General features: G+C 33.2%; 1 long non-coding RNA gene across 1 annotated transcript; it reads right to left on the bottom strand.

Moving 5' to 3' along the window:
- Window positions 1-2,206: 2,206 nt before the first annotated feature.
- On the bottom strand, window positions 2,207-4,813 carry LOC143235199 (uncharacterized). Its single transcript, XR_013018968.1, has 2 exons — window positions 4,370-4,813; window positions 2,207-2,839 (listed from the first exon to the last, which is right to left on the bottom strand). It is a non-coding gene; the product is annotated as an uncharacterized LOC143235199 (long non-coding RNA).
- Window positions 4,814-11,387: the final 6,574 nt, after the last annotated feature.

Raw genomic sequence — 11,387 nt, forward strand, 5'->3', positions numbered from 1 at the left:
ACAGCCATACCCTGCAATTTAGATAACCTGCCTTGATGGTGGCAGGTGCACATGGTGATGTAAATGTCAGAATGAGGATATTGGTCAGCAATGTAACTCCATCTTTGCGAGTGGAGATACGCCTCACTGCAGTAAACCCCTTGAGTGGAGAAACCAGCAAGAATCTCTGATGTTTCCACCAACATGTCACCAGATCAAAGTTTCCTTATTGACTTTGGAGAGCCAGCAAGTCCCTTCTGAATACAAAAAGGGGAACATTTGCCCTAAAGGTTTCTTTGAAAGAGAATGTAGGATAAGCAAATGAGATACAACAGGTGATACAGGTGTTGATGATTGCTCCTCAGAAATATCAATACATGGTTGTTTACCTACTGACTGTTTTTTCACTATTTTATTTGAATTTTTGTTTGGAGGATCCATAAGAAAAAAGGAAATTTCGTGGTCTCTGACCCCACCCACCAGAGAGCCCTATGAGAGACACACTACAATGTCAAGCAAGGACACTGCAGCAACACCAGGGTTTCATGAGCACTATACCCAAACATCAGCATCAGACACAATTCCCACAACACCTTTTGAGAACTTCCAACACTGGAACTTGGTTGACCCTAGCCCAAGGGAGCCATGCAATTGGCCTAAGGAGGGGCCATGCCAAGGTCACCTGTCTATAGGAATTCAAAGCTAAGGTGGTGTGTTAGAGTTTGACCCCTCAACCACCAGGGTCCCCCTTCATGGGATGTCATGCACGGCAAACATGTGAGTAGATGTTTATATCTCAGAGAAGGTAAAGTGAAAGAACAGAACCTTCCCTCAAAGGTCCCCTCACCAAGTACAGGAATCCACTCCGAGGGGAATAAAACATTGACTACAAGTTAAAAAAAAACAACAATGGAGCAGGAAGGCTGATCATAAATATGAATACAGGATACCTGTTGTTTTCACTCCAAAATATATAGAAAAAAAAAGACTTGTATGTGAAAAAGGACAAACATTTACTTAACAATATTTTTGCTGACAGTATTGTTGGTTATAATTAATTTATGTATATTTTGTCTCTACATACTACTGTACACTCTTAAAACATAAAAAGGCTTGTGTAATGTCTTCTCAAACACTAACAAATTGTCATAATTTGTGACAAAATACAACTGAATCCAGCATGCATGGAACTGGTCCAATCGACTGACCTGATATTGAAAAAGGAATACTTAATAAAATTCAAAATCTATCATATATATGTGCACAAAACATAGCAAGCTTTCAGTAAAACATAAAAGTCTATTATGCACAAAAAACTAGATGAGTTACAAAGATATGTCTGCAAACTGATTATACCTGTTTGACTTAGATTAACATATCAAAGCACAAGTCAATGCTCATGCAAAAAATAAGGTTTCTTTTTTGTCATTGTATAATCTCCATATTGTATTTAAACAGCCTTTGAAATGCATACCTAAAGTTTTTGTAAATACTATCATATATATTGCATCTGTTACTTACTTTTACCTTCCACAAAATGTTTCTAAATCAGTAATAAAGTATAAAATAAACACATATTTAATAACTGACATCAAATACACTATACTATGTTGAATGGTACTCTCTAAAATGTCAAAAAACATGAGCTTTGACATCAACACATACAAATAGGCCTAATATGAAAATATTTACAGGAATAAAGACAATATCTAAAAATACTATAATAAACTTCTAAGACTGTGACTTATGTCGATGTCTTTTAAACTTTCCACTAAATTATGTTGTTCATCAGTACAGAAGTTATATTTAAATCACATTATCATGGAAGCATAAATTATTCATGTAACTAGTTGATCTTCTTTATCCAGTGATAACTAAACTTTGTTTTTATTCATTTCCAAAGCTGTTCTCTATTAATAGCTCTTACCCTTTTATGGTCTTGCACCATATGATGAGACTTGAAATGTGTAATAATGAGTCTTCAAATACAAAAACAAACCATAAAAGAAACAAGAGTTGGTTAATTGTATTCTTAATGGATGACAATTTCTTAACAAATAAGAACCTATACTTTGAGATGAGTAAAAAATTCCTGACATATTGATCAGTGTGGAATTTTATTGAGAAACGTGCTTTATTCTGTGAAGCTATTACACCCCCCCAAAAATTTACTCAGTGAAGAATATACAACTTAACACTGTGGAACAGTAAAGAGAAATAAACAGAATTACAAATTTTGACTATTTAATATATTCTAATTACATATATCAAAAGTGAAGATTTATAAAAAATTATTTGCAGTGAGAAAAATAACAACAGGAAGTTACTGTGTAAAACACATTGTGTATTTTATCCACCAATTTTTGGGTCACCACAGCAAGTGCTTTGAAGTGAAGGTGATAAAAGAAGTTCATTGCTCACTCAACACAAGACCACCTTGCTTATTTATACTTCAGGAGTTTTTCTTACAGAGTCACAGTCCAGTCATGATAGAAATGTTTTTTTTTTTAACAAGGTATAACAAATTAGAAGTACATAAAATGGAAATATTCAGTAAAATTGCTCACTATTCAAAATTGTGACAGCAATGTAATACTGTGGTTTGACATAACAATACAGTACAGATATAATCTTCAAAAATCTTATCTAGTCAATATAATTTTTTGTCATATTTCATGTAAGTGTGATTTTACTGACAGAGGTTGTTGAGGAGAACAAGATTCAACATGAAGATACCACAGACAAAAAGCTGCATAAATCTGGATATCATGTATGGAAACAGAAAAATGTCAGGATGTTTGAGACAAATGTAACAAGTTAAAGGTGATGAAGTCTGAAGATACAGTCATCTGTTCCTCATCTGAATAACAAGTAAAAGCAAACTGTTAGAAATGCTGAACAAAATCATCCAAGTTGTGAAAATAAGTTACAAAAGCAAGAGATCATAAGCCCTGGCTCTAAGGTAGAAAATGTAGAACAGAGCCAACCACTTTATGAACAATAACAGTAATACTGCATATTATAAAATAACACAAACAGGAAACTAATCTTCCATTATATTATTTAAAACCCCAATACCAGATCAACTCCATTAACTTCATGTACCCCCCACCCTCCTAAGAACAAACATTAAAAATATTAAAATTACTTCAGTAAAGACAAAGTTAATACTTTCTTTAAGATTTAACATGAAATATTAAGGCACATCCTAACACAAAAAAGAAACTAATTTTCTAGTATATGATTTGATTTGCAACACCAGTATAAGATCAACTGACAGCTATGATCAGGAAACAGTCAAATTAAAACAAAATTTCAAAAATAATTTCACATTATAAAAATATTTTGTGAAAATATTTAGCCTAGATTTTATTTATATGCACACAAATATATTTTTCTTCTTTTAACTGTAAAAAGAGATCTTAAGACAGACTTTACACTAGTTTTAGCAATCAGTTTTTATTAATTTTATGGGGTTATGAGTAGATGATATTTTAATGAACTTCTTTCATGATAATTTGGAAATACTAATATCCAATTCAAAACATCAACAACTATTAAAACCACTGTTATAGCAGTTAATATAACATAATTTATTTCATAACAACCATGTATATACACATAACAAAAGAAAAGAATCTTAATCTTCGTAAGTAATAAACTTCTAAGTCTTAAAATAAATATGAACCAAGGTGTCATTCAATTTACTACTTGTCATTAAATTATAACAGTTCATGGAATTTTGCCTTTCACTTCTAATGCTGGTCAAGGGCAAATACCAAAGAAACAAAGCTAAACATTTTTATCCTTAACTATACATCATACATGTGATCAAAGATGAGAACAGTTATGTCTAATCAATCCAAAGTAAACTCTAGCTTTTGAAAGTGTCTACAATTTTCAACTTAGAATTAAAATTTGGAAAAATTACTCTAAATTCCTAATGAAATTTTTTCTGTAAATTTATGGACAACATTTAGAAACATCTCCTTTGAAAAACTAATTTCCAATACGATATACTTTTTTCTCTTATACTCCTAGCATTACAAGAGTAACAATCAAGTCTATCCTTTTCTACTACTTCTGTACTAACTTCCCATGCTAAATTTTTCATTTCCTCTTATTCTTTTTGTGTTTAGTTTTTTTGGCCTTCACCACTGTTTAGTTTTAGTTTAAAATCTCCCTTATAGCTGAGTTAATAGTCTTAGAAAACAAGCCAGCTGCTACAGTATTTAAATGTAAACCACCCATTCCGAAAGGCACCTTCCCTCCTCTGAACTACTCGATACAAGCCCAGTCAGTCTACTCACATTTAACCCTAGTGACCTACTTATAACTTCATTTACAAAGTTAATTGTTGGTCATATCTTAACAACCAATAATGGTCTACCTTCCTGAAAGTCACTGTCATCTGAAATATCCCTTGCATGTAAATAAATTATGCTCCCTCAGAATACTGCTTCCATTTCCCATGATCTACAATTCTTTCCGTTGCCTCCGGCTTTTCCAATATAAAAATTCTACATAAAAATCGTAGAGCTTCGTCACAAGTTTCCTCAAGCACAAGTACGTAGCGACGCGGCATGTCTCAGAAAGGATAAATGAGCGAGCATGTTAAGTGACGGGGAGATTCGAACTCCCGATTTTTTGATAATATCTTCCCAATTTTTTTCTTTTAATGTCTTGCGGGAAAACACTCATTAAAAAAAGAATAACATATGTATCGTTACCTGAATATTTACTACGACTGTGATTGGACATCTACCAAGTAGAATTCAACCAATAATGATTATACTATACGGGTATCTTAGCAACAAAAATGTTAGGAAAAGAATTTCAAATATTTTGTCAAGTACTACGAAGCTTAACAGATTTTGATATTTCATCTAATAACTTGTTGTTTTGAAAACCCTCCACTTGTTGACTATTTTCCGGACAGTGGAATGGCTAATTTCAAACTCTTTTTTAAATCTAAGACTGGTAGATGGCTACAAGAAGGGGGTAACACTAGCTATTAGGGGGTAGGGTGTCCTAATTTTTCCTCAGCTCAAATATGCATTTTTGTACCATGACATTTACACAAGATCTTGAAAGGTCTTTTCTTCAGTTTTAATTGTTTAGCTATATTCCTATAATCTCTCAGTATTGCTAAAATTGAGATTAAATATCTCTATATCCAAAAATGTTACAAATATACCCAGGCTTTCACAGGGTGTCCTAACTTTTTCACATGACTCTATGCAAAATTACTTCAAATGACATTTTCATTAAAATTATAATTATCTGTGTACTTATTTATGCTAAGTTTTGTGTTTAATATTGTAAACTAATAAATTAAGAAAATTTTAAATTCTATTTCTTATTGTATTAAATCTATTGCAAAAAATTTGTATTGGATTTTATTAGTAAAAAGATGAAATAACACTAACAAAATTCAAGACAGACTTCCTACAGAGAAATCAATCTGGATAGAGATATAACTTATGAGGAAAGCTTCACTAAATATAACAGTTTTTTCAGCCCTGACGGACAGTTTGATTACAAAATGTAAATATCTTTAAATGTGTAAAAACGTCTGGTATAGGAAGAGAAAGCACTATGTTCATTTCAGTACCCATACCTGTCGTTTTTTAGATATATATTTTTCTCTACAAGTGGGATTCCTCGTCATCACGGATTGTAACTGTCTTTATATATTTGGTTCAGGTGTCACTAGAATGCATTCATATCGTTGTACAGTTATCATTCATATACTTATTAAACGTTTTGTCTAAACTCTCATTTACTTCTTCTACAACGTCTGAAGATAACCCATCCCAAAGGCCAACCAACCTCTTAAATAATTGAAACTGCTTTAGCTAAAAATGACTCCTACCCTTCCATAAGTTATACCTGTGTCCCTTAGTTCTTCTATTTTCATTGGCAAATATAGAAAAAACTATTATGCATCAGCACAATAACAACCTTACTTTCAATCTCAAACAGTTTCATCAGACGAATACAACTCTTTTTTATGTCGAGAAAACAATTTGATAAATTTTAGCATCTCCACGTATGACAAAACAACATTTTCTTTTCTTTTAATGTACTTTTAAAAATCATTACTCTTAATTTTTAAATCTACAGAACTTCTTTTCTCATATATCATTTTTGATATTTTGATTTATCGTTTTACCAACTTTTTGATCTTATGAATCTGGTGTCATACCAGTTAATTTATATTTCTTAAATTTATGATGATTTTAGTAAATCTTAACTCTTAAACTATGTGTGAGTCAACCTGTTTATTGTTTCCTTGCAACTATCCTTTTCATTCTATAAGGAATATGTTTACGTTGTATACTGAAGAATTTACCTTTAAAAAGTTTATACATCTGATCAGTGTCGCCAAATAACTCAGATGACCAATTCAGAACAGATTATTCTTGTTCCATCCTTTCAATTTTTATTTTAAATTATGACCCAAATATCGTTGTTATTTACCTCTATTTACAACAAAACATTGCATCTAATGGATCACTTATTATAACCATTCAGATGTTCCACAATTTTCACAATAATTTCTGTATTTGAAATTAAGAATAAATTTAACATAAACATTGTTTTAATAGATTCATTGACTAATTGCTTAAGAAGCTCAACAGTTTACAAAATCATTTCTCCTTCATGGTTTGACTTTAATATTACCCAATATATATGTTACATTATGATTTCATTAAGAACTGAAATCTTAATCTGATTGTAAAGATTCTCACTAATTTCATCAATACTATTGTGGTGTTTAAGAAGTTCCCACTTAAAGGCCTTTCCTTTTGTATCCACTAATAACGACCCAAATGGATTTTATCTCCAAAATAATATTCTTAATGTGACCAGAATGTAGCCCGTACTTTACATATAAACCCATTCTTCAGCTCTCTTTAACATTCATTCACTTTAAATAGCCAAAAACTCTCTTTTTAGAAAGATTCTATATCAAAAACATTTACGTTTAATTGTGTTTCAGTTATTCCCGTTATATCAAAATCCTCTATTCCTTCCAGTGGCATAAAGTCATCTATTTTATTTGTTTTATATTTCGAGCATTATAATAATAACAATTAAGCTTATTAGTAATTATAATTCCTATTTCCTATAATAAACATGTGTCTCCCTTTTATTTTCTTTCAATTTAATTTCTCCTGGTCCTCATTTCTGTCTGGTTCATTTCTAAATATTCTATTAAAACCGAGTAAGTACACTTAGTCAGCTCCTATCCTATTGAAATGTAACCATCTAGTCAATGTGTTCATCCTTACTTACAGATTCCAGCCTAGCACTTAGCCCTAGTGACCTATTTATAACTTCATCTCACAGTTAGTTTTGCAGAGTATCCCTGACAAAATTACTTCATGGCTCTTTTTTCTTTAAATTATTTTATGAACCTACACTAAACCTCCGCCTCCTGCGACGTTGGATTGAACATTTTCAGCTGTTCTGCAGGGAGCCTGCGCACTCGTATCCGTCCATTAGTGGGGTATAGCAGAAAATTGGATCCGTCAGCAAAAACTACATAATTCCAGTGTGCGATCGTCAGATTACGGTGTCGCTGAACCCACTGCAGTCTGTTGTTGCTATGTCTAACTATCAGTTTAGATTTCTTTCTTTGTATCCAGCTTCCACTAGTTGTCGATTAAGCGTCTGGCGTGAAATCCAGATCAGTTGTTGCGCACGTAACGCAGAGGTAATAGACCTGGAGGACATCGTACGGTTTCGACGAGCAGTGGTGAGGATCCGGCAATTATCGCGTGCTGTAGTGATACGTGGACGACCCGTTGGTCTGCTAGGACTCACACTTTCTGTTAGAGCTCTTCTTCTGAGAACTCTGTTGACGGTCTGCCTGGATACATCAAGTCGTCTTGCAATATCGCTTTGTTTCAACCCAGCGTTGTTGTGGGCGACCATCTGATTTCTCAAATCTACGTTAGTAGGACCTAGCATAATATCTAGAATATTTACAGGGTTGAAAACGCGTCGCCAACAGGTAGGTACGAAAGTAACACCAAGATCCCTGGCTTTTATACCTCACTCCAGACACTGCGTTTGGGACAATTCTTAGAACACTTCCATGTTCAAGGGATTAAACCGACTCAAAATGTGTATTTCCTACAGGACCTAATGAACGTCCATACCAATTTTTGCTGAAGATCCATACAAACTCAGAAGTATTTACATGGACAAATAACAGTCAATACTATTATATTTTGCCCACCGCTAGCTTGTACAGTGGTATGTCTACGGATTTACAACGCTTAAATCAGGGATTCGATTCCCCTCGGTGAGCTCAGCAGATAGCCCGATGTGGCTTTGCTATAAGAAAACACACACTCTTATATTTATATATATCGCGCCAGTGCATTAGATCTGCGTGTGATGTATTTATGACGTCATATCTTCACCCTGAGAATGGAGAAAAATAAATTTATCCGGGTGAGGAAACAGAAATGAAACTGGAAAATCGTCACCCCTATTAAGAATCTACATGCACACAGGATAAATTTTTTTCGAAGTTGGAGGTTACACATCGCGTAATAAAATCGTTTTTCCAGTATCATTAAAGCAAAAGTTTGTTTGTTTTGGGAATTTCGCACAAAGCTACTCGAGGGCTATCTATGCTAGCCGTCCCTAATTTAGCAGTGTAAGACTAGAGGGAAGGCAGCTAGTCATCACCACCCACCGCCAACTCTTGGGCTACTCTTTTACCAACGAATAGTGGGATTGACCGTCACATTATACACCCCCACGGCTGGGAGGGCGAGCATGTTTAGCGCGACGCGGGCGGAACCCGCGACCCTCGGATTACGAGTCGCACGCCTTACGCGCTAGGCCATGCCGGGCCATAAAGCAAAAGTTCCATTATAGTATGAGAAGAAAACTTTGTTAGAAAACATGGCTTTAACGACATGCACTATAAACTGTGATGCAAAGATTAATTAATAAATTAATTAATATAATTGATAAATTTGTAAAGACAAATTAAATTGACAAACTTTTAAAACACCTACATTAAATCTTTGTTTAATCTTTTAATTACTTTGGTTATATTTAACTACTTTTCTTTAAAACTTTTATAGTTAAGCCTTGTTTATTTTAAAATAAACCGACACAAAAAAAAACGAGTCTTAAGTTACATAAACACTTTTTCTCACGATCTTACTTAAGATTTTAAATCTGAACTCATCATAACAATAAAAGTTTTGTAAAGTTATTAAGATGTTTTACATTTTAAAGTTTTAAAGAAGATAAGTAATCAGTCCATATATTGATCACATTTGTTTTAAGGATAAGATCAGTATTGGGTATAAATTATTAAAAATTTAAAAAACCACAAAGAAAGTTAACGTCTGGATACTTCTGGAGAAGTGTTTGCAAAATTGTATTCCCAGTAGACCTAAATCAAGTCACGGATATAGCTGCAGTGCCATATTTAGGTAAGGGGCTAAGAGGTCCCATTATTTCTTACAATAACAAATAAACATTTCGCATAAATCATTCCATATATATAATCCAATAACTCATGCGTTCATTATCCGCTCAAAACACTCAGCCCAGCATATTAATGTCGATCATAACAGATCGAGTAAACAAAACATGCCTTAACAGAAGAGTACTATTAACATATAAGTAACATTTTCGGTCATAAATAGTGAATAAAACAACAAGTGAAGGTACTGTAAACTAACAAATAATGAATGCAAGAATACAGAAGCAAGAATTCACTGCTCGTCCTCTTGGACTATAAATGTAAATACCCGTCACATCAGCATGCTCCTCCTTTCAGCCGTAGGGGCGTTATAAAGTGAGGGTCAATCTCACTATTCGTTTGTAAAAAAGTAACCCAAGAGTTGACGGTGGGTGATGATGATTAACTGTTTCCCCTCTATTCTTACACTGGTAAATTACAGACGGCTAGCAGAGTTAGCCATCGTGTAGCTTTGCGCAAAATTCAAAAACAAAAAACCAAACAATTGGAATAACTGAAGAAGAATGCCAAGTTTAACAACGCCTTTTTAGCTGATGCTTATAATGCATTCCAATAGTTCAAAGAAAAAACATTATAAAGCTGGCAAAATTGTGGAAAGAACCACATAGAATCATAAAACAAAGAAGCCCAATTAGGTCAAAGATAGTAAAAGGTTACCAACTGTATCAGTATGAATGTTTAACTGATGAAGGAAAACAGACAAGCAGGATGAAGATGTGTGAAATGAACTTTTACACCCCCCAGTGACACAGCGGGATGTCTGGTGATTTACAACACTATTCCAGTGTATTGGATGTAGTAATATATTAAGTAGTATATCTTGTGATACACGATTATGATAATGAAATTATTGTTTGATGATAGTATTATTCAATTATTGCTTCGAGAAACATTCATTATGTACGAATTATGCAGTATATTATATTGACGACACCTAATTTTAAATACGGTTGGTAATGTAAAACAATATTATTATGTGATTGATTTAACGAATTGTGGTAATGAATGAAATATAACAGTAACATTATGGTGAAATAAATCATCGTGAAACTATTATTTGGTCAATATTAAGGTTGGATTAATACAACCGTTGTTCAGCGCAACAAGAAAAGATAGACACACGGAAGTTTGATGGTTTTTATCAATGATAAAAATTTATTTAAGAAGAAAGAACTGATGTATTTTACACTATTTTCAAATTCTTGACGAAAAGAATATTATAATTTTATCATGTAAGATTTACACACATGTAATATGTAGAAAAATTGAGCGCAGCTAATAAATGCGTACAGGAAGTTACACAGTGATGCTGGACCATTAAAGAGACTATATTTGTCAAGTATAGATAGACCAAGATGCAGTCCAGATAATATTAAGAAGCAACTGTTTACATTATCTCTCAACTGACACCACCGTGACAGAAGAAGGCCTATGCAAAATGCTAGCCTGATTAAACGGAACTTTGATGTTTAGAACGAGAGTTACAGAAAACCAGGCTGTCGATTTGCCCTCTTTTACTATGATTAATTGTTAAAGTATTTTTGTTTCCCAGAATTCTTATTAGTTTGCAAAAATTATCCAACCAAGTGTCAGATCTTCTTGGGGATTAGATGTGTACACGATTTAATAAGTCGCAAGAACATTAAAGAAATCTGTTTAAAAATCAATGTTTTTGGGCTAGAAGTCGGTCCATAAGCACGAAGTAAGGAAGTCATTGGACCTGCTATCGATTATTCAGCTGATCCAATTGTACTTGAAAATATGATGAAAATATCCTACATTTCCTTATCAAACCGTATATAATTAACGACGTTTGTCTCTCAGAATCGAATAACACAGTTAAAATCTGGATGTACAATGCCTAGTATTAAGTTTTGTCTGAGAA

Source organism: Tachypleus tridentatus, chromosome 12, assembly GCF_004210375.1.
Source record: "Tachypleus tridentatus isolate NWPU-2018 chromosome 12, ASM421037v1, whole genome shotgun sequence".
Taxonomy (NCBI): Eukaryota; Metazoa; Arthropoda; class Merostomata; order Xiphosura; family Limulidae; genus Tachypleus; species Tachypleus tridentatus.